Source organism: Lepidochelys olivacea (genome assembly GCF_965140295.1).
Source record: "Lepidochelys olivacea isolate rLepOli2 genome assembly, chromosome: 1".
In the NCBI taxonomy this organism is placed as follows: Eukaryota; Metazoa; Chordata; order Testudines; family Cheloniidae; genus Lepidochelys; species Lepidochelys olivacea.
In genome coordinates, this window is record NC_140411.1 from 153,445,399 (window position 1) to 153,467,627 (window position 22,229).

The following is a 22,229-nucleotide window of genomic DNA, read 5'->3' on the forward strand; positions in this document are numbered from 1 at the left end:
TTTCTTTCCGGAAGGCTTTTAAGAAAAACATTAGAGTGATCAAGTTACAGTTCTCAAAGGACCAAACCAAACACCAAGAAAATTCCACATTTTAAAGCTGAGAAAAAATGGAGTCTTCTGAGGTAGATCAGGGCACTGCAAATAGGAAAGGAAAATAAACAGGCACAGGGGCTCTGGGCAGCTCTTTCTCTTGGAAAAAAAAGTTGGGTCAACTATTCCAGTCCTTAATCAGGTAAAACTTCTATTGCTGTCAGTGCCTCCACTCATAGATATTAACATGTGTTCAATAATTATACACTTAATACTTAAATATCTTGAGCCATCTTATCCAGGGCTACACATTTTGTAAGCACTGGCTCAGGGACTATATTTTCTGGCACATGGTGAACAGTGCTGAGCACACCCATGGTGTCAGTGAATAAGAACATAAGAATGGCCTTACGGCGTCAGATCAATTGTCCATCCAGCCGAGAGTCCTGTCTTCCAACAGTGGCCAATGCCCAGTGCTTCAGAGGGAATGAACAGAACAAGTAATCATCAAGTGATCCAGCCCCTGTTGCCCATTCCCAGCTTCTGGCAAACAGGGGCTAGAGATACGATATCATGAATAATACAAATCATGACAATAATCATCGACTTTATGGACTCTGTGGATGCAATTTCAGTTCTTTGTTCTGGAATTGGCCTGAATACAGCTGAATATAGGTGCTGACTTCCTCTCTGCACTGTGGAAGTCACACCCCCCGAGCCCTTCCCCCAAGGCTCCACCCCTGCCCCACTTCTTCCCGCTCCTGCTGTGCTTCTTCCTGACCCTTCTTCAGTCCTCTGCCTCCCACCCAGTGCCTCCTGCACACCATGGAACAGCTATTCTGTGGTGTGCAGAAGGCTTTGGAAGGGAGGGGGAGGAATTGATTAGCGGGGCCACCGCCAGGCAGGAGGCACTCGGGGAGGGGGTGAGATTGGCTGCCGGTGGGTGCTAAGTACCTGCTAGTTGTTTTTTTCTTCTGTGGGTGCTCCAGCCTGGAGTCAATGCCAGCTGAAAGCCTAAGGATTTGATATATAATCATATGTGATACTTATATGACACTTTCTCATTCCTTCCTTTCCTCAACCTCAGAACAAAAAATGACAGAACAAAATGGTTTTCAGTTAAAATATAACATTTCACAGCAGCCGTTGCTCTACAGCCCACCATGGGGTAGAACCTGCCACCCTCTGGGGGTTAAGTGATCTCCTCTCATCTGACTCTCATTATCTCTCTTCATCCTTCCTGACCTGCTTTTCATGCTGTCAAGTGACATCCTTCCCAATCGCCTGGAACCATTTGCTGGAGTCTCAGAGAACTGGCCACCTTGGTTTTGCTCTCATCTATCAGAGTCTTTTTTTGCAGCATGCAGCAGAGAGAGAGGCTGGTGCATGGAATAGGGTCTGAGACCTGGGTTCTACTCCACGCATGGACTTCTTGTATGACTTCAGGCCCCTGCCTTAGGGACAGAGTTTCAAAGGTTTTAGGCACCCAAAGATGCAGTGAGGCAGCTAGTGGGGTTTACAAAGAACCTAAACTTCTGGGTGCTTTTGAAAATCCCACTAGGTGCCTCAATACCTTTGAAAAGCTGGCCTTTAGTCTGTTCACCTCAGTGTCCTAGCTTTACAATGGGGATAACAGCAGTGCTCTACCTCACAGACGGGGTGTGAGAAGAAATATTCAGACATTGTGAGGGATACAGATACTACGGTGATGGGGCCACATAAGTACCACAGGCAGAGTGGGAACTTCTCTATACCACTGCTATCCCTTCCCTGGGTTTTGGCCCTGTCTTTTCCCCTGTCCCCCTCACATCTCCCTCTTTTCTGATGGGACTTTGGCTCAGAGGGCTTGGCTGTATTTCTTCTAAATCCCCTGAGTTCTCTGTTCAACACCCCCCCTAGAGGAATCCCTGTTTTACGGGCTCATCTAAGGACTTCCAGATCCATAATTTAATTACCAGCCCTTTCTTATCTTAAAATCACCCTGCCTCTGTTTGTAAACAAAATACTGACTCCCTGCCCCTGGGCAGGAGCTGAGACCAGCCCCTCTCCCCTGATGAACTCACATTGCACACTCAGGCTGCCGGGCAGCTAAGAAGAGCTGGGGGGGCTGTTGCGGAAGGAAACCTGGTTCCCCTTTTGTGTAGCTGTATTGCGAGTCGCCTCCCAGCCTCGTCCACGCCTGGAGCAGGGGGATGCGCTCGGACACCTTTCGCTCCGGGGGAGAAGCGCCCGCATAGCCCGGCCCCACAAGGACCCCAGCCGTGCGAAGTCTCTGGGCGCGGGCCTCCTCCCGCCAGTCCCGTGTGCGCTCCTGCACCGCCCCTTCCCCAGCCGCTGCTCCCGGGGCTGCGGACTCTCCCGCCCCCCGCTCCCCGTCCCTTCTTCCCGCCGCTTCTCGGCACGGCGCTGCTGCTGGAGCGGGCGCCCTGGCAGCGGGGAGGCGCTCTGGGCTGGCGGCAGCCGCAGCTCCTCGGTGGATGCAGGAGACGGGAGCCGAGGGCTCCGGCGGGGCGGGCAGCGCCGATCTGCTGCCGTTGCGTTGCCGGTGAGGGCGGGTCTCCAGCCCAGGGCCCAGCTGCGCTCTGCCGGCGGTGCTCCCGCCGCAGGTGCACCGCAGCAGCTCGGGGCGTGCCCAGAGGCGGCGGGAAGGGACGAAGGTAGGGGGCAGAGACTTTCCGTGGTAGCAAGTTGGTGACCCAGGAGCGGCAGCTTGCGCGCATCGCGCTCGGGGAAAGGGGGTTTGACCCCCGCCCATTCCCTCCGCCATCTCTCCGGGCTCGCCCGCCTGCTGCCTGCAGAGGGAGCTCCCCGGGGGCAGGTGCCCGCCGGGACTCTGCACCGAGCCAGCCTCCCCCAGCGGCAGCGCCGCCGCTACAGAGCGGGGCTGCCCCCACTGCCCCGGCCACGTGAGGAGCCGCTGTAGCTGGGGCTGGTGCCCGGGCTCGCGGTAGCACCCCTAGCCTTGCCCCTCTGTGTGTGTGTGTGTATGGGGGGAGTGTTAGGGGGCGAGGGCTAGGGCGTGAGGCAGGGCTAGAGCGAGCGCTCCGCCTCCCAGCTCAGCTGGATGAACAGAGTTGCCACCAGCAGCTCTTGGTTGCCTCGGCAGTGGAGGGGGCTGCTGCCAGAACAAGCCTCTTGGCCGAGATGATTTCCCGGTAAGTGCATTTCTTAATGGTAGTTCCGAGGCGGATGCGACGGGAGCGTCGCTTTCTGAGCGGCTGGGGAAGGAACACGAAGAGTAGGAATCCGATATCGAAGCGGGGGAAAGGTAATCCGGTGGCAAAGCGAGGTCCTCGCTGAGATCTACCTTGACTTAAAGACACACGAGTAACCGAGACAAAAGGCTGTTCTGTCTTTTCTCTCTGTGTTTAGTGAGTGCTAATCGGAGTGATATTGGCACGTGCGGATGATGAGCCTGTCTTTTCAAATGGTTGCGCTGAGCTCTGCTTGTCTGGTAAATTAGAGAGGTGTTTCTCTTCTACCCTGGGCTACAACAACGCTGCAGTCAATCGCTAGTAAATTGAAGATCCACGTCTCTGGATCGTTGCAAGTTTGGGTCATTACTGTGGAGAATTTAAATATACCCATTCCCCCTTTCAGTTGGTAAAAGGCTAGAGAATTTATTGTGGATCAAATTATTGTTCGGGGGGGGAATCTAAGAATTTGTACTAATACAGACCTATGGGACAACCTTTCCCCCTCTAATATAAAATTGCTCTATAAATTGGAAGTGGTTGGCTGTAACCATCCTATTTTTATTTATGCTATTTATCTCTTACAGTGTTCTGTAAAATGGGAGAGGAGGGAGAGAGTGAACTAATTGCTATTGTTTAGCATCATGGTGTGTTTCCAGTGGGTTCCCACGGGGTTTTGTGTTTGGCTCTATGCTTTTAAACATTTTTATCAATGACTTGGAAGAAAAACAATAAAACCGTTATTGATGAAGTTTGTTGATGACACATACATTGGAGGAGTGGTAAATATTGAATTGGGCAGGTCATTGATGCAGTGGGATCTGGCTTGCTTGGTAAACTCTGTGTAAGCAAACAATACACATTTCAAGACAGCCAAATGTTAAGACCTATATCTAAAAACAAAGAATGCAAGCCATGCTCATGGGATGGGGAACTGTATCCTAGGAAGCAGTGACTCAGAAAAGGACTTGAGGCAATGATGTTCAAGATTGCCCCCCATCCCTCCCAAACAAGTAGTTCAATTTGGACTAACTCTTTCAAAGTTTAGCTAGTCAGTTTCTAGCTTTTTATGTTTGAGCGGATATGACCCCAAATTGCAATTCAATCTGTGTGGGCAGACCTTTGTTCCTGTGGGGTGCACAACTGACTGCAATGGAGTTCTGTGGAGTGCAAGGGTCCATGTGCAAGGATCTGATTTCAGGATTGTGGAGTGTGTGTATGTGTGTGTGTGCGTAGCTATTATAGAATAATAGAATATTAGGGTTGGTAGAGACCTCAGGAGGTTATCTAGTCCAATCCCCTGCTCAAAGAAGGACCAACACCAACTAAATCATCCCAGACAGGGCTTTGTCAAGCTGAGCCTTAAAAACCTCTAAGGAAGGAGATTCCACCACCTCCCTAGGTAACTCGGTCCAGTGCATCACCACCCTCCTTGTGAGATAGAGTTTCCTAATATCCAACCTAGACCTCCCCCACTGCAACTTGAGACCATTGCTCCTTGTTCGGGCATCTGCCACCACTGAGAACAGCCTAGCTCCATCCTCCTTGGAACCCCCCTTCAGGTAGTTGAAGGCTGCTATCAAATCCCCCCTCACTCTTCTCTTCTGCAGACTAAATAAGACCAGTCCCCTCAGCCTCTCCTCATAAGTCATGTGCCCCAGCCCCCTAATAATTTTTGTTGCCCTCTGCTGGACTCTCTCCAGTTTCTCCACATCCTTTCTGTAGTGGGGGGCCCAAAACTGGATGCAATACTCCAGGTGTCGCCCCACCAGTGCCAAATAGAGGGGAATAATCACTTCCCACGATCTGCTGGCAATGCTTCTACTAACACAGCCCAATATGCCGCTGGCCTTTTTGGCAACAAGAGCACAGTGCTGACTCATATCCAGCTTCTCGTCCACTGTAATCCCCAGGTCCTTTTCTGCAGAACTGTTGCTTAGCCTGTTGGTCCCCAGGCTGTAGCAGTGTATGGGATTCTTCCTTCCTAAGTGCAGGACTCTGCACTTGTCCTTGTTGAACCTCATCAGATTTCTTTTGGTCCAATCCTCCAATTTGTCTAGGTCACTCTGGATCCTATCCCTACCCTCCAGGGTATTTACCTCTTCCCCCCCAGCTTAGTGTCATCTGTGAACTTGCTGAGGGTGCAATTCATCCCATCATCCAGATCATTAATAAAGATGTTGAACAAAACCGGCTGCAGGACCGACCCCTGGGGCACTCCGCTTGATACTGGCTGCCAGCTAGACATTGAGCCATTGGTCACTACTTGTTGAGCCCGACAATCTGGCCAGCTTTCTTTCCACCTTATAGTCCATTCATTCAATCCATACTTTTTTAACTTTCTGGCAAGAATACTGTGGGAGACTGTATCAAAAGCTTTGCTAAAGTCAAGATATATCACATCCACCAGATTCCCCATATCCCCATAATATTATACACAATATTAGTATTTATATGTATATTGCTCAAATAACTAAGAAAAATCACTTTTTATGAATCTGGTTACAAAAACTGAGGAAGAGCTTTCTACATTTTGAATATTTGTGTCTTGTTCGTTTATTGATGTACTTTAGTTTTTAAGGATTTCAACATGTTTACTTTGCCTTCTAAATCAATTATCAGTTTTCAAATATGCAGCTCTTTGAGGGGGATTATTCTTCACCAGTCTTGTTCTTGATGATAAAGCTTACTACAAAAGTTTCTTCTATTTTTTATTTTTTGGCTGACGATACATTATTAGAGAGGAACGAAGAATGTAACCAGTTACAAATGATCTTATTTAATGAATTAAGGTCTGATCCTGCAAACAAGATGCACATGAGTAACTTGTGAGTAGTTCTATTGAGTTCAAGATGTTGGGTTCAGTTAGGCTATGTTTCTGAATAAAGTAACTCATTTGCGTGAGTATTTAAGGCTTGAGCTCTAATTAGATATAACTGGATTTACTTGATCTTCAAGTAAGCATGTTTTTAACTTTAAAGTGCTTGTCTCTTCTGCAGAATCTCATTTATGGCTAACTTAATAAACAGAAAAAAAGGAGGCGGAGCCTTTCTATCTTTTTGGAGAAGAGACGGATGCAGGTGGGATAGAGAAGAGAGGGAAAGCAGAAAACTAGAAAGCATGCATTATGTTTTCCAACTAAAGTAGTAACAATTTCCATTCTTGTTTGAATTTCATCTTCTGAAGATAGGGAACCATGTGTGGAATTGGAGAACTATAGCTAAGTGTGTGATGGAAGCAACACAGTGTTTGTCATCACTGAGGTGGAAGAAGTTATTCTGTTAGCTAGTGATCTTTAGCCGAAGTCTGAGCTTTAGTCATCTGCTGTAACTCAAACGGAGTTTCACTTGTTTACACCAGTTAACTTCTGACTGTAGCCTGGTGTGTATGATATGGCTTTTTTGTTTTAAGGATCATCGGTGAGTCACATTCTTGCTTAGGTTGGTGCATTCTGTGCAGCCAAGCAATTTAAAGGATTGGTCTGTCAGGGAGGATAAGTGAAAGACAGAGTGGAAAGGAGAGTAGCATTGAGCAGTCACTTTTGAGAATGGCCTGTAGACCAAGGGAGGCAGTTGTTCTCTTTTCCAATAACCTTGTCAGATACTAGGAATTTTTTGGGGGGGTGGGGGGAGTGGGAAGGCGGAGTGGGGGAATGAAGTGGTAGCTAAACCTTGAAATTAGAATGAGTTTGAAAACTCTAAATGCAGGTATCTGATACAAAGGGAAATCCGATTTAAGAAGTTGAGAGAAATATGCCGAATATGAGAATTAATGTTTCTGCGTGACCAGCCAGTGCAGTGGTAGAGAAGAGGACAGAAAATGTCCTCTGGTAGGATCACAGAGGAGGTGGACCTGATTAGTGACAGTGGATGCTGTGCCTGCAGTTTTTTCCATCCAAATAATGCTCGAGTGATAGCAGGTGAGGTGGAAAAACCTGTCTTGATGTACAGCCTAATATGTAGACATGTTCTCACTAGGTGATGTTTACTCCTCTTCTCCAGCTCACTTTAACAGGGGAGAGGCAGATTTTCCACCCACTAACTAATGTTTTTTTCTTGCATTCATTGGTGAGACATGCTGTTTATACAGCTTTGAAAAAAAATTTCACTGCAGTGAAAGCTTTAAGGAAAACTGCAGCACAGGATTAGGTAGTGACTGAACACCTTGTTTTCTCTATCTGCTAAGGTTATTGCCTCACCTTAGCAAATGGAACTTGTAGTGTAGTGTGGAGGAGGGGAAAACTGATGACCTTTCCCAAAGCCAGAAAGGGAAAGAGCGGCAAAATAGATCAGGTATGGCTGAAGTGAGAGGAAGGCCCACCTGGAAGGTTTGAGTCCCAGCATGGTGGTTAAGTTGTAGATTAATGAGAAGCATTTAGAAGTCATTGGTGGAATATGTTCTTAGAAGCTAAAAAAGAGCAGTCTTTCAGGGTTGCTTCCCCATCTCCATCTCTCTCTGTCTTTGCTACAAAGTTTGCAAATGACGGTGTGAGTTGCTTGTTCTACAAGGTCAGATAGTCTTTTACTGGTTATCTGTTTGCTTTGTAACTTGTAAAGTTATTTCAGTATCTGTGGGTTACTACCTTGAGGTACATAATGTGTGTATTCGTTGTTGTTTTTTTTTAAATTGATAAGTGTTTGAAGTTTTAACTTCAGCCTAAAGCTCAGCCGTGAAGAAATTATCAAACTGAATAGCAACATATAAATATCTTCGAAAATAGCTAGGATTTCTGTATTTTGGAAAATATTTGATATAGCATTATTCACAAATGCATTCAAACTGAAACAAACCTCTTGAGCAAAAACAGTGTCTTACAAATGTTCATAAAAATCTTCAATGCAGATGTAAAACTACAGTATTACAAATAAATTCCCATCTGGGTGCAAAAGAGCCTGGTCTGTTTGGTGGCAAGCCTCTTCTTTCCAAGTTTGTACCATTGGGCCATCTCCTGAGACAGAGGGGGGTGGGTGGCTGGATTCTGTTCAGTCTCCCATGTGTGAGGTGCTGAGGCTGTCTCAGATCCAGAGGAGAGCAGAGACAGGTAGCTGAAAAAGGTTAGTCCCTGCCTATGTGGTTTAACTTCTTAGTCCAATGCTCTGTCACTTTTCCATAATTTGCCTCAGTGCGCCCAATCTGTGCCTTTCAGTTCAGCTGTAATTTCTATCCTATCTTTTCCTAGATAGTGTTACCTTTTATATTGCTGACACTGTAGATTTTAGAGGAAAGATGAAAGGTCCTTCACAGTATTTACCACTCCCAGAACATGTGTTAACAGGAGCATGACTAAGAGAGCACCATGTTTTTGGAGGAGGGCAAGGGGAATGGCTTTTTATCTCCACTTAAATATGTCTCTAGAATCTTTAAGTTCTCTGTGAAAGTTCTATGTTCAGATATCTGTAGCTGTAGACCGAAAGGGATGATACTTAATGTTTTCAACTATTCCTTTAAGGAGACATATTGCTCTAGATCAGTGGTTCCCAAACTTGTTCCGCCGCTTGTGCAGGGAAAGCCCCTGGCGGCCGGGCTGGTTTGTTTATCTGCCACGTCCGTAGATTCGGCCGATCGCAGCTTCCAGTGGCCACGGTTCACTGCTCCAGGCCAATGGGAGGTGCTGGAAGCAGCGGCCAGTACGTCCCTCAGCCCGTGCTGCTTTTTGGGACTAGAAGTAATACTTACAACGTGACACGACTGGTGGTTTTTGTGCTACAATGGGATTTGAGTTCAAGTTGGTCCCTTATTTCTGAAGCCATTGTACTATAGGAGCATAGTGAGATCAGTCTTAAAGGGAAGGGGAATAATTTGCATCACTCTCAGGAATGTATTCCTTTGCCTCTACCCTCTCTAGCTAACCCAGAGCCTGGAAGGCAGGGAGAGGTAAAGGGGGAAAGAGGGAATTGAACCTCCTTCTCCAGCATATTAATGTTTAACACATTTTAAAGTTCAAAAATGGGACAAAGATAACTATTTCTGAAAAGTCACGAACATCTGCCGAAGTACCAAAGGGTTGAAGAAAAGCGAACATCATACAGATTTTCAAACAAAGAAAAGTGTGTCCTGGAAATTACCATCCCGTCGCTTTCCTAGTAAAGTAATGGAACAAATATTCTGAAAAAAATCAGAGGATCTAGTGAAAAATGGAAATATGAGTTATAAGTAGTATGGGTTTACAAAAGTAAAACTTACCAGAGAAACTTGGATTTTTTAATAGGATTACAAAATTAGTAGCCAGGGTAAAGTGGTGAGTACCTGGATTTTAATGGAGCATTTAATACTGTATCTTGTGAAATCTTATTCTTATTAATTCAAGTCAGTATGGTTAATGTTGTCATGTGGACTTAAAACTACTTGAAGCACCATAAGCAAAGTGTAATAAGAGAAACAACGTAATAAACTGGGGGAGGTCACCAGCAGGGTACTTCAGGGGTCAGTGACAAGTCTGGTTTTTATCAAGGTATAGTTAAGTGGTCTGATTTTTAGAAAATTTAAGCATCCCCTAGCTTCCAGTGACAATGGGAGCTACAGGTGGTAGGAACTCCTGAATGTCAGGCCACTTTTATTTAGGAGCCATAATAAGGATTAAGAAGCCTAGTTTTAGGCACCTCAGTTTGAAAATGTTGATTTAAACATCTTCATTTAATAATCTGCAAGAAGGAGTACAGGGAATTAGTGACATCTACAGATGTGAAATAGGGAGACATTGTAAATGTTAGCAAGGACAAGAAATAATACATTTTTCAAGTTATCAATCTTATTTTCTGCCCTTTTTTCTCATTTTTCTGGGTCACTATGTATCTAAGAGGAAGTAATTCAAAACATGCATACATGATGAGAGGGAGAAACCTACAAACCAGTAATGTTTACAGTGGATAGCAGGTTTGTCATGAGATTGCATCATGGGCTGTTTACACTGAAGTGTTGCACAGTGTACTCCTGGTGGAATTCTGTAGCAAAAAATTAAAAATTCTGCGCACGATATTTTTAAATTCTGCGTATTTTGTCAAAATAACACAGTATAATCTCACCAGTTTCAATTATTTTTGGTCATTTATTTCAAAATCCCTGTCAGCAAGTATGTCTGTAACAATACAGACAACAAAAAAGATTCAGGAAATGTTTTTTTGACAAATAGATTCTTTACTAGGCATATTAATACAAAACTCTGAGTAATAATTCATTTAAACTACAATACAGAACCGTATTTCCCACACCCCGCAGAAGCAGAGTAAAGGCTTGGGAGAGTCAGGGGTAACAGAGGAGCTGACGGAGAGGGAAGTAAATGGCTAGAAAGGAGCCTGAGGGACAATCTCCACTCATTGATATACTTTGTTTTCCACAACCAAATCTCTGTACAACTTTTCATGAGTGATGTACCCGAGTATTCGGATTCTAATATCTAAACTGTATTGTTAACTCCATTCAGCTAAATTTGGGTTATTGCTGATTATGTACTCTATGTATCATATGACTTTTTAAAAACTAACTTTATATTTGTGGATAATCGAAGCACTATACCCACATGTACAGACACTCTTTCCCCAACCTATGTATTATATAGATTTTTTTTAACATTACCTTTAATAAAGGCTATTTGCTGTTAGCACTGGTGTAGACCAAGGTGCCCCCACCATTGCTACCACCAGTAGGAAATCTTAGAGGAAAAATGGCTAGTGACATCACAACCTATGGCTCTGGTGTGACCATAACATACACATACACAACATAAAATGTTGTTCAAGTTATTACTAGAAAGTTATTAACCCTTTGAAGGAATTAAGAGAAAAAAGCACTGATTAAGGTGTTGATGGGTAATGAAGTGCAAGGAATGATTGAGTCAAATATGTAAAGCTTAAAAAGGAATGACTATGGGGTAGGGACATGAATCTCTAAAGATATGAAGTCAGTAAACACCAGAGAGGAAGCTTTGATGTTTAATGTGGAACAAGAGGTGGTAAGTAGGAGTCATGGTATGACATTAAATGGAAAATTTGAGTTGGATATGGGAAGAGTTTTCTGACAGAGTGCTACAGTAATTTAATAATCAATGATAGGTGCCTGACAAATGACTAAAATAGATTGATTTTAGGTATAGGAGTAGTCTCCCAAGATGCGTAATGGGTGTCCTGTTGTCTAGGCCATTTTAAAACTTGGTTAGACAAAGTACTGGTACTGTAAATGAAAAATTGTAAATCTCTAATGGTGTTCTCAAAATACTAGAGAATATACTGAACAAACAAATGGATCACCTAATATAATACCTCTTTCCTAATATTTTTCCTCATGTCTAACTTATATGATTCCATAAAGTCTGTAATTGCTATTAAGAAAAATGACTAAGCATGAAACTGATACTATGACAAACAATTTATTAAAGTAATAGAGAGATTTCAAATCTTGCAAGATTCTGAGCTCCCTCAAGTGCCACTCAACATTTCACACAATTGGGTACATAATGCCTAGCTAAAAACTCCATTAAAGAGGATTTAAGGCAATTTAGTCATAACATTAACATTTTACTGTAAATCACATGCAAGCTTACTTGAAAGACATTTTCCAAGAGTGTAGACTACAGAATTATATTGTCTTTTATTCATATCTATCTCTGAAACTGTGTAATAGTTCCTTTCTTTTACCCTGTAAATCCAATAGTCATCACATGCATCTTGTGCTGTGAGAATGACTCCTGGGTGTGTTCTGTTTCTCTTCAGGAAGTGGTAAAATAAATCTCTTTTCGTGGATTGAATATGGGCATAAAGAAAGCAGAAGTATTATGCATAATCTGTGTAAACACAGGTGGAATTTAGTTTTGATGATACTGCAGTCTGTAATCAATTCACTGTAAGAATATGCATTAGTATGGGTGGTGGTGCTGACAAAATGAAGCTGGGTGATTTTCGCAGATAGTTTGGGCTTGCCTATGCTACTGCTTAAATTGATGTAATTTACGTCACTCAGTGGTGTGAAAAAGCCACTCCCCTGAGGGAAGCAAGTTACATCGGCCTAAGTGGTGTCCATGCCAGCACTAAATCAGTGGGAGACATTCTCCCACCAACGTAGTTTCCGCATTCTTGCTGAGGTAGAGTAATTATGCCAATGGGAGAATGCTCTCCCGTCGGCATAGCGTGTCTTCACCAGACATGCTACACTGGTGCAGCTTAATTGGTGCAGCTGCGCTGATGTAGCATGGTAGTATAGACTAGCGGCCCTTTGTTTATATTTTTGGTTGTTTTGAGGATGGGGTAATACAGAAGCAGAATTAAGATTGTTTAGCGTGCAGTTTTCTAACTGGTTTTAAAGTGTAACCTTAACTTTGGATTTCTTGGCTTCTTGAAGATTTTTATCTATGGCTTGTGGTTTTTAACTTCAATGTTGTTCTAAGGCATTATCCAAAGAGGTTATATCTGTTCAAATTTAACTCCATCATGAAGTTTTTTGCTTAGGAATTTTCTTATGACACTTTGTCTGAATTGCCCCAGACATTCAAGAAAAGCTGTACCCTGAGCTAAGACCTCACATGAAATTTCAGGTGGGTCAGGTTTTTTGTGGTGAAGTTGGGGGAGGGATATATCAAAATGAGGGCCATAATGGGGAAATGAGTTTAGTTAATTGCATATTCTCAGTTAAGTGTCTCGTAGTAAATAATTGTTCTATTGTTAATTAAAAGTATTGTAAACTGAAATTATGTAGGTTTCTGTTGGATATTTTATGACGCATATTGAGAGTTTTAATATTTAATCAGTTTGCCATAATATATCACACCCTCTAATTCTCTTGAACCCTCCCGCTTCAAGAGAATATTGGCATGGGAGTATATTTCCTGTGGTGATGAATAAAGGATCCTTAGTTAATATGATTTAAATCCCTGTGTTGTTAATAGCAAAGAATGCTAGTAGTAAAAAATTTATTTTGTCACTGAAATAAATAGTTCAACTTAACTTGCTTTCTGCTTTGTTCTTTGTAAATGAAATGCTTCTCTCTATATGCCTGTGTTTTGTGACTCTGGGCTGTGCTGTCCAGAGGTTGGCATCACCAGTCTTAAAGGGTCAGTGCACCCTGCTACTTTACTGGCATTACCAAGCCAAAGCTGTTTATTGGAAAATTGTAAAACTTTCCCATTTCCCCATCAATGTGTCTCCTTCCACTTCTGAGGTGTCCTTCTAAGCAGCTGAGTCTCCAGGTTCATTCTGTCCCTGGACTCTGCTGGGAATGCTCACAGTGGTGCTATTTATATTGGTGGATCAAACTTATTTTCATCATATTATGGTTCAACGCTGGGGCACTCCTTGCATGTTTTGAGTAAGGCTTCTTCAGATCTCTAATCTTCTCAGAGGCAGCATGTATCCCAATTACAGCCATTTTTCCTTTACCTTCTTAAATAAAGTATTCATGTCAATAGAAGTACAATCGTTTCTCAAAATAAAAATGAAGCAAAAATCTTTCTTACCTTGATGCTGAAAAGAGGACCATCCAGTAATATGGCCCACTCATTTCTTGAATTACTAGCATAGTCTCAAATTTGAAATCCATTATTTCCAAACTTTTTTTTTTAAATTGAGTCTATTGCTTGTGCAGCAAAATAATTTAAATCTAAAAAATACCGTGCAGACATAAGGTTCTTTACTCCGGTGTGCTCAAAGGCCATAAATAAGAAAAGGATGATTTATTATCTTTGAATATATGTTGTTCATCAGGCTGATGCATCCTATACACCACTTGCACGTGTTTTGATCCAACCTTTGCTTTTGGCATTTACAAAATCTCCTCTTTAGGCCTTCTCCATCCAGATACTGATGAAAGAACAAGCCGCAACTCACAAGAGCAGGTTATTGAAAGTAGTATTCCAGGATCAAGAACAAAGGAATGGAAAGGGAAACATAATAATTTAAAGACTCTGCAAAGACATGGAAGACCCCAAGTAAAATTTGATGTGGTTTTACAGGAATCCAGTTGTATATTTTGTTCTATTTTTCAGCACTAAGATAAGGATAACTTAAGGCAATGAGTCTATTTTTCCTCTCATTTACATTCATTTTACACTGAAATCAGTGGAGCTATGTCTCATTTATATAGGTAAAAGCTAAAGGACAGAATCAATAGCTCAAAACTGGTAGTAGTAAATTATGGTGTGTATTATTTTCTTTGCATTAGATTTTTTTTCTCTTCACACCAGTAACGAATACTGTTTTACTTCAGCATCACTATTCTCAAGTCTGTTGTCTTCTGATACCCTTAATTGCATGAAATCCAAGCTAAGTCTACACTACAATATCGAGTCACCCTAAGTTACGTCTTTGTATAGCCACCACAGTAATTGAATAGGTTTTACACATCCACACTATGCTACTGGTGTCAGCGGTGCACATCCTCACCAGGGTCACTTGCACTATTTTAACTGCCTGTGTGGAGCGTTGTGAGAAGGTTTCTGAAAGGCAGCAACATTCAATATAAGCAACTGACTTAACCTAGCATCAATTTAGGTGCTACGCCTATTGCAGAGGTGGAGTTAAGTTGGTGTAGTGGGTGAGTTACATTGGTGAGAGCTACATGTTAGTGTAGATGCTTACAGAGTTAGGTCGATGTAAGCTGGGTCACGTAGCACAGGGTTCGTACTCCCAGGTGAGCTGCATAGTTGTCAAGAGTGTACCGTAGAATCCTCAAGGTTCAGTATCAGAGTTTAATTGTGGTTTGTACCAAGGCTAGAGCTGGAGGCTTCATGAACAAAGAATATTAACAAAAAACTGCCTGAAGTTAATATGCAAGTTTAATTTGGTTTGTTAAAGTTAACTATGGAATTATATATTGTAAGGCAGAGTTCCCTGCCTGAGGACAATAATGAGTTCACATTCCATTATTAGTTTTGTATAAAACACTATGAGAGAAAGCTAAGAGTTCTGTCTTCTCATTATTACTGATATTCTTTGGCCTTGATGTGTGAATGTAGGATCCTACCGTGCTTGTTATTTCCATGTAATTTTGTGTTCTTGTAACCATGGAAAATATAGCAAAGAACTATAAGTCAAAAGAATATCGAGTGTGCAGTAATAAAGTGGATATTTTAACACTGTGCTCAGACAAAGGATCTAAATGGAGAAAATAAGGATTATATGAGGCCTAGAAAGCAGTGTGTTATGTAACGTTTGTGGAGGAAAAATGACCTCAGTTTTCTTTTTATGGGAACTTAACAAAAACCATGAATATTTATATTCTCTTCTTTCTCTCTCATATATAATGTGTGTGGAGGGGGTATTTATTATTTCTCTTCTAATTCTGCTTTTTTCCTCGTATTGTATGATTTACAAACTATTATTTTTATATGGCTACTAAATGGTGATTTTGGGCAAATGAGTGGTGGCAGCAGAATTATGGGTTTCAGAGTAACAGCCGTGTTAGTCTGTATTCGCAAAAAGAAAAGGAGTACTTGTGGCACCTTAGAGACTAACCAATTTATTTGAGCATGAGCTTTCGTGAGCTACAGCTCACTTCATCAGAGAATTATGCAGCGTCATATCAAAGTGAGGAAAATGAAAGGAGGTCAGTGAGAGGTAAGAGCTTGTGCTCTGCAATCTAGAGAGAGTTTCTAGAATCTTTTTACTTCCTGATGCATAGCTCTTTTTCAGGCATACAGAAACTCGCACATCCAAACCTTGCTTCTGTATTTTTAAAGTGCTGTACGGAGAAGGAAGACTTGCTTTAAGATGGCCTGGCAACAGAGCATCAGTGGACTATACTTGTCATGAAAAGGATACTCTATACTCACTCGGATACCACAACCTCCACTCTCCATGTTTATTGTAATTGAATTTGACTAGTGCAAAGTACAATGGGCCTACTCCTGAAGCCAACGGGAGTTGTTCCATTGACTTTGTTGGGCTTTGGGTCAGATCTTGTTAGCCTTTATGCAAACATGCTGAATGTGCCTGCTATCCAAATATTTCAGAAGGATTTCTGTCTGACTTAGTCACGTGAACATGCAGATACTCTGCATTGGTAACTGACAAGTTGAAGCTTGTATGTAAAGAATTCCGTGATGTCAAACCACCCTGTTTGTCAGATCTCCCTTTCCTGTAAATACCTGCTAGACTTCAGACATTGGTTCTTAATCATCCAGTATATAGAACGTTCTCACCTCAATGCTCCAGCATTCTGACTCTGGAAGTAGATTTTGCTGCAGCACATTAAGATGATTTTCAGTTACTAAGGTTGACAATTCTGGAAGATACTCTTTTCATCCCCCTCATGTGAAGAAAATTAAATGAGAGGCATCAAAATGAAAGCAGAACAAGTAGAAATATAGTTGGGGGGGGTAATGTTCAGTGAAAGTTTGTGATATTTCGGAAATTCACTAGAAGAAATCTGAATTTTTAACTCACTTCACCTCAGGAGGATTTTGCTTGAGCAGGGTCCCATGTGGCTTCTGCAAAAGAAAAGCACATTTTATTAATATGTGCTAAGATCCCTATGCAGCATGCTGATTCTTTGCAACTCCTGGGTACTCTGTATCTTTTTCCTGGCCATTGTAGCCTAATATTAAATAGAGGTGCTGGGTTTCAGAGATGCTAGGAATTGAATTGAGCCCTCAAGGTTAGATCTTCAGGGGATGTAAATCAGCATAATTCTAACTTCCCCTCTCCTCGTTGACATCAGTAGAGCCATATCCACTTAGACCAGCTGAGAATCGGGCCCTCAATACTTAAAGCAATTGAGTGGAATTCACCTTCCCAAGACTGCCAGAAAGGACTCCAGTGCAGGATTTGGGGATCCTCGGAGGAAGTCCATGTTGGTACACTTGGGGGACTCCAATTAAAGGGTTATCCCACCCCCTTCACAGATAGAAGCTTCAACCACTACGATGGTAAAGCTGCACTCTTAAAATCTGCTAATCAAAACTCAAACCATGTGAAACTGACCTGGGCAAATTTTAATGACAAGCTTAGACGTCAGTGTAGGTTTGCTATGTTTGCTGTAACTCGCTGGGGTGACATGATTCAGTGCTGAAACTAGGTGGTTTCCCATTCCAAATAGTAATTTTTCTGTGGGGTTTAGTTACTGGGTTTGTCAAAACCCAAAACTGTAGAGCGTGGGGCCTGAGCCTGTTGTGAAAACTGATGTGAAACAACACTGAAGAAAATGCTCATACAATTCCCTGCAAAGCAAATTGGCAGAACCGCTCACAGCTCTAATTATAGGTTTCAGAGTAGCAGCCGTGTTAGTCTGTATCCACAAGAAGAAGAAGACTTGGGGCACCTTAGAGACTAACAAATTTTATCCCACTGAGAATCACTTCTTCAATCTGGAGTGCAGTAGTTTTTCACTATACTATTTTACTCCAGTTGAGGTGGTACTATTATTTATATAGCATCATAAGTCTGAACAGCTAGGCACAGTGGGATGGCTGTACAAAATTGTATTACACATTCCCTGCCCTGAAGGACTGCCAGTGTGTGGGTACGTGATGAGAGAGTACAGAGAAATACTGTGACAAAAACTGAGGTGACAAGCTGCCGGCATCTGGGGAAGAGCAAGGAGTCCCAAACCAAAAAGAATAGAATAGCACAGAAAATTTACAGCTATCACCTGTAATCTTTGAAAGTAATTTTCATAACCCCTATTAGTGCAGCTTTTCAAAGTCTATACCTAGATAAAGGTGAGCTCAAGTGATTTTTTTTCTTATGTGTTGTTCCTTCTCTTTCGTAAAGGAACAATATTTTAACTGTGCCTATAACTTGAATTTGATTGTTCATGTGGGGACATGGGTGCTGATTGAACGTACCTCAGAAATCTTTACCATATTGAAAGGAAGAGAATGGGAGGAGTTAATTGGGCTAGAGGTATTCTAGATGGCACAGGTAGCAACACTTATTGTTAGGCTTGCCTGACGCTTCCCATTATAAGACCCTATTTTCTGTTGCTTATGACTTTACCAAGCTTAAAAGTTTGGATTGAACTTTCCCATTCCAAATGTCTGCCTCGGGCTGATTTTTATTTTGTGGAAGTTTCAGCTAAAATAGTTCAGCTGTTTCTGAGAATGAAGTTAGGGGGAAAATACCTGGTTTGCCCATGGTTAAAAAAATTATGCTGCTTCATGAGGAAACTCGAGCGCCTCTGTGCTTTGGAGCATGGACTTTAAATTTGCCAGGGGGCCTCCCTAGTATCAGGAATGTACCCTCCCATAAAAATTCACCCATGTTTTGCCGAGTTAAGAGCTCCTGAAATCTGTTTGCTTGTGCTCAGTAGAGACTTGTTAAGAGTTTGGCAGTTAAATTTTCTGAAGATTCCACCTTAACTGAGCATGCTTCATCCCCTCACAGCTCCTACTGCTGACCAGACTCTGCATACGCCATCTCCCTAGAGCAGCTGAGCATGCTCAATCCTGAGGCTGCAGGGCTGAGCAGGACTATCCCTGCAATTGCAGTCCCCACCTGCTGGTGCTACTGTGGTGCTCGACAATAACTGAGAGTAGGGAGACTCTCTCCTGTACTCTCAGTACCCCTGCTGCTGGCACCCAGGCAGCATAGAGGAGAAGGAAGCTGTCTCATTTGAATGCGGAGGAAGGGAGGAACATAAAAGTGCTATAAAATGCTAAGTCATCTGAAAATTCAAGCTAGGCATCTCAGATTGGGCACCTAAAGTTAGTTGGCATTTTTGACCTTAATCTTTGTTCCTCGGTGCCCCACGTGTGCAATGGGTGTAATGATAACACCCCTAAGGGGATATGAAGATACATTTATAAAGATCAAAGATACTACAATGAGAGCACCATAGAAAAGCACATGAGGAAATTAATTCTGTATTCAGTACTTGTTTGGGTGGTGTGCTGTAAATAACACACAGGGCCACAAACTGACTGTTGAAAATGAAACAAAAGATTGAATAGCTAACCGTTTGGTGAGCACCGCACCATCCTGTGTGCCGACTAGGGCAAGGGTTCTGTAGCAGAAATACTATGTAATCATAGGTTTCAGAGTAACAGCCATGTTAGTCTGTATTCGCAAAAAGAAAAGGAGTACTTGTGGCACCTTAGAGACTAACCAATTTATTTGAGCATGAGCTTTTGTGAGCTACACGAAGTGAGCTGTAGCTCACGAAAGCTCATGCTTAAATAAATTGGTTAGTCTCTAAGGTGCCACAAGTACTCCTTTTCTTTATGTAATCATGTAATTAAAGACTGCGTCATAATACATAGGGTTGCATGGACAACCTTAATTCAGGCATTTTTTTAATTCTGAGCACCTGATTTTGCAATTTTAATGTTCCTTACAAGTTATATGTATAGGCAGGTCATAGCACCGTCTGTTACAAGATTGCTTGGCACTTCCCATTATAAGCCCCTGTTTTCAGTTGCTTGTAACTTTGCCAAACTTTAACTGTTTGGAATGAAATTTTCCATGCAAAGTGTCTGCCTCAGGCTGAATGTTTCTGAGAAATTTCAGCCAAAACTATTCCACGATCTGCAAGGAAGAGGATATGGAAAAATGAGTTGTTTTGCCCAAAGTTTTGGCAACCTTTTATTTGAAAAGCTCTAGTGTCCCCATACTTTGGATCAGGGACTTGAAATTTGGTGTGGGTGTGGCCTTTGTGTCCGGAACATGCGCATTGCCATCCTCATGAAATGTTGCACAAATTTGGCCAAGTTATAAGCCTTTGAAAAATTGCAGTTTTCTCATGTGCAGTAGAGACTTGCTAAACCTTTGCAGCTTAGGTCTCAGAAGATTCCATCATTACTGAGCATTCCCAAGTCTCACAGCTCCTGGTGCTATTTGGAGTGCATATGTGCCATCCTCACAGCATGACTGAGCATTCTCTCTCCTTCTGAATGTTACATGGGTGAAGCTGGATTTTTCTTGTAATAGCAGCTCTGTGCTAGGGTGGGGCCAGCCAGCGGAACATAGACCAGGGAGTCTCTCCTGTGCTCTCAGTGACCCCCTGGCTGGTGCCCAGGCAACATGGAATCTAACAGAAATCAGAGGGCACAAGAGCCAGTCCTGGGAGGAGGGAAAGGAATAGAGTAGGGCAAGAAACCTGGGAAGATTGGAACTTGTGGGAAGAGAGAGAAACTGTGACTGGAAGTTGGGGGAGGACCCTGGGACTTGCTGGACAAGGAGACTGGGAACCAGGTGTAGGTGAAACTGGACTGGTTCAGTGGGGAGGGACAGGGAGGCTGGAACTGGGAGCTGTGGGCGGTGGGAGACTGGGACTGGGAGCCACATGGCATGGGGATTGAGAAACACTTGAGATCGGATGAGGAGCCAGGAAAGTATGGAGACTGGGACAGGCTGGACAAACAGATTAGGCCTAGGAACTCATGTGGGGCAGAATGGGGCACTGGGGAAAGGGAGACACATCTGACAAGGAGCTGGAGGTTGAGGGAGAACTTGGGTTAAACAGGCAAAGAGCTGGGACAGGGAGCCAGGGAGTGGGTGAGGGGTGAGACTGAGTTTGTATGAGTTATACAGGCAACCTTATTTCTGGCATATTGCAACTTTTGTGTGCTTGACTTTGCAACCTTAATAATGTTCTTTTAATCATTTTTTGTGTCTGTAGTTTCCTTGCTTTTTAAAAAGCAAGTGAAAAAAACAGAAATTCTGCTGTGGCATCATATAAGTCCCACATTTGTCATCAGCAGGGTTGATCATACAGACCAATGTCACTTGAACTATTGAAGTTCAAGGCGGGGGAGAAAAGGTGGAGGAGTTGCACTGTATGTAAGAGGGCAGTATGATTTCTCAGAGCTCCAGTATGAAACTGGAGAAAAGCCTATTGAGAGTTTTTGGGTTAAGTTTAGAGGCGAGAGCAACAAGGGTGATGACATGGACCAAAGCAGACTGTGAAGAACTTCAAAAAGATCTCACAAAACTAAGTGATTGGGCAACAAAATGGCAAATGAAATTTCATGTGGATAAATGTAAAGTAATGCACATTGGGAAAAAATAACCCCAACTATACATACAATATGATGGGGGCTAATTTAGCTACAACTAATCAGGAGAAAGATCTTGGAGTCATCGTGGATAGTTCTCTGAAGACGTCCATGCAGTGTGCAGCGGCACTCAAAAAAGCAAACGGGATGTTAGGAATCATTAAAAAAGGGATAGAGAATAAGACGGAGTATAGCTTATTGCTCTTATATAAATCCATGGTACGCCCACATCTTGAATACTGCGTACAGATGCGGTCTCCTCATCTCAAAAAAGATATACTGGCATTAGAAAAGGTTCAGAAAAGGGCAACTAAAATGATTAGGGATTTGGAACGGGTCCCATATGAGGAGAGATTAAAGAGGCTAGAACTTTTCATCTTGGAAAAGAGGAGACTAAGGGGGGATATGATAGAGGTATATAAAATCATGAGTGGTGTGGAGAAAGTGAATAAGGAAAAGTTATTTACTTGTTCCCATAATATAAGAACTAGGGGCCACCAAATGAAATTAATGAGTAGCAGGTTTAAAACAAATAAAAGGAAGTTCTTCTTCACTCAGCACACAGTCATCCTGTGGAACTCCTTGCCTGAGGAGGTTGTGAAGGCTAGGACTATAACAGGGTTTAAAAGAGAACTGGATAAATTCATGGAGGTTAAGTCCATTAATGGCTATTAGCCAGGATGGGTAAGAAATGGTGTCCCTAGCCTCTGTTTGTCAGAGGGTGGAGATGGATGGCAGGAGAGAGATCATTAGATCATTACCTGTTAGGTTCACTCCCTCTGGGGCACCTGGAATTGGCCACTGTCGGTAGACAGGATACTGGGCTGGATGGACCTTTGGTCTCACCCAGTATTCCCTTTCTTATGTGGTGGGAGTCTACTATAGACCATCAGACCAGGAGAATGAGGTAGACGGGGCTTTCTTCAGACAACTAACAGAAGTTTCCAGATCACAGGCCCTGCTTCTCATGGGGGACTTCAGTCACCCTAACATCTGCTGGGAGAGCGATACAGCGGTGCACAGACAATCCAGGAAGTTTTTGGATAGTGTTGGGGACAACTTCCTGGTGCAAGTGCTGGAGGAACCAACTA

General features: G+C 42.8%; 1 protein-coding gene across 2 annotated transcripts in view; it reads left to right on the top strand.

Moving 5' to 3' along the window:
• Positions 1–3,137: 3,137 nt before the first annotated feature.
• SYTL5 (synaptotagmin like 5) overlaps positions 3,138–22,229 on the top strand; it is a 188,126-nt gene continuing 169,034 nt past the window's right edge. For both annotated transcript variants that reach the window (XM_084617869.1, XM_084617870.1), the window contains exon 1: positions 3,138–3,185. The gene's annotated coding sequence lies outside the window, so the exon portion shown is untranslated. The remainder of the gene's footprint in view (positions 3,186–22,229) is intronic.